This window comes from Myotis brandtii, unplaced genomic scaffold, assembly GCF_000412655.1.
Source record: "Myotis brandtii unplaced genomic scaffold, ASM41265v1 scaffold74, whole genome shotgun sequence".
Lineage (NCBI taxonomy): Eukaryota > Metazoa > Chordata > Mammalia > Chiroptera > Vespertilionidae > Myotis > Myotis brandtii.
In genome coordinates this window covers 4,251,021-4,253,192 of record NW_005370944.1, presented here as the reverse complement: position 1 = coordinate 4,253,192, position 2,172 = coordinate 4,251,021, and the positions used below count along the sequence as shown (strand labels likewise).

The following is a 2,172-nucleotide window of genomic DNA, read 5'->3' as shown; positions in this document are numbered from 1 at the left end:
TGTGTGACGGGGTAGAGCCATAACCTCCCCATTGGCCCTGCTCTGTGTGTGACAGGGGGCGGTGCCCCAACCCCCCAATCGGCCCTACCCTGAGCGTGACTGAGGGTGGCATTGCAACCTCCCGATCCGCCCTGCTCTGTGCATGACGGGGCGGTGCCCCAACTCCCCAATCGGCCCTGCTCTGAGCCTGACCAGGGGCTGCACTTAGGGATTGGGCCTGCCCTCTGCCACCCAGGAGCAGGCCTAAGCCAGCAGGTCGTTATCTCCCGAGGGGTCCCAGACTGCGAGGGCACAGGCCGGGCTGGGGGAACCCCTCCCCCCGCCCCCTGAGTGCACAAATTTTTGTGCACCGGGCCTCTAGTAGTAAATAATATTGTAATAACTACGTATGGTGCCAGATGGCTACTAGATTTATCAGGATGGTCACTTCGTAAGTAATGTAAATATCTAGAGTCTCAGCAGAAGGGGTTGATCAAGAGGAGCAGTTGATGAGGAGGCATTACAAAGAGAAGGAGGAGTTGCAAGCCAAAATTCAAGGTATAAAGAATGCTGTTCTGAAAAATGACAAAAAGAGGAGGAAACAACTCAATAAAGATGTTGCTAAGTTGGAAGCAGAAATGGAACAGAAACAGAGAGAAACTGGAGCAATTTAAGCTACCTTCTAGGGAGAGTAAAAGTCTGGTGCTGTTAACATTTCAAACTTGGTTCTTAAGAATCAGCCACCTCAGATATCAACAGCACAAAAGAGATGGGACAAAAAAGCTGCACTGGAAAAAGAGCAGAAAGGATAGCTGAAGCTGAAATTGAGAACTTATATGGAGTTACTAGTAGATGTGTAGAAAGTAAAAAACTTCCTCAAATACTGGCAGCTAGACAGAAATTAAAGATTCCATCTGATAGCCACTACATGTAGAGAGCCATTTAAGATCAATTGAAAGAACAGAAATGCCCTCTGACTATAGCTGCCTTAAGTAATTAAACTGCTAAGTATATGCAAAGCCATGTGGAAGACTTTCTGCCATTTTTAACAAACCCTAATACAGGAGATATGTATACTTCAGAAGAATTCGGAAAGTACTGTGATGGCATTATATACACAGCTGCATGAGGATGTCAGCTTGAGCTAAAATCTGTATCTCATATTTTACAAATGCCAATAAAGATAATACAGGCAGATTATCCTCCCATTGTAATTGGCAAAGAGTATCGAAAAAACCTATTAAGACTTGCATATATGAGACATGCATATGGCTTAGTTAGTGAACAGAGCTACTGGAAATTTCAACTAGTTTACAAAATGTTGCACAATTATATTTTAGTACAGTGTGCCAATATGAATAATTCATAGCAAGTGCTAGATTGCTCTAAACATTAATGAAAAACACAACTACCTTAAATCAGTTTTATGGCAAAGCTGCTAACAGGTTTCTCAAAAAATTGTGTCAGAGATAAACTTTAACCAGTGTCCTCTTAGTGGTATTTTAAAAATACTTATAAGTCCATTGTCAAGAACATCATTCACAGACCAAGATGCAACCCCATCTATCTACACTAATAAAAGAGAAACATGGTAATTGGCGTACGACCGCTACCCTTTTCATTGGCTAATCAGTGAGTATATGCAAATTAACTGTCAGCCAAGATGGCAGCCAGCAGCCAGGCACTGAAGCGAGCAGGGAGGCTTGCTTGCTGCAGACTCCAACGTTCACCGCCTCACTTGCCGGCCTCTCAGTTGCAACTCTAAGCAACTATATACTATGTTGCAAATAAGAAGCTAAACAAAACCCCAGAAAAGGGCTTCCATTCAGCCGGGCTCGGACCGCAACATTGTATCTATGTTTTCAGCAGCGAGGCCTCAGAGCTAAAGCTGGCCCAGAAAAAAAAAAAAAAAAAGAGAAGAAAACAAGGAGCGGTTGGAAGCTTTAGTCACTCGCCAGCCGGAAAACAGCCCTCAGCCCCTCACCCAGACTGGCCAGGCACCCCAGTGGGGACCCCCACCCTGATCCAGGACACCCTTCAGGGCAAACCAGCCAGCCCCTACCCATGCACCAGGCCTCTATCCTATATAGTAAAAGGGTAATATGCCTCCCAGCACCGGGATCAGCGGAGCAGCGAGGCTCCCGGCACCGGGATCAGCATGACAGGGGACAGCGCCCAAACCCCCTGATCGCC

At 45.9% G+C, this 2,172-nt stretch overlaps 1 protein-coding gene and 1 pseudogene across 10 annotated transcripts in view; one reads left to right on the top strand and one right to left on the bottom strand.

Annotated features, from left to right (window-relative positions):
• The window catches only part of MYO9A (myosin IXA), a 423,504-nt gene that overhangs the window by 220,514 nt on the left and 200,818 nt on the right, over positions 1 to 2,172 (bottom strand). The window lies entirely within an intron of this gene.
• Positions 1 to 2,172, top strand: part of LOC102254263 — a 6,145-nt pseudogene that overhangs the window by 1,477 nt on the left and 2,496 nt on the right.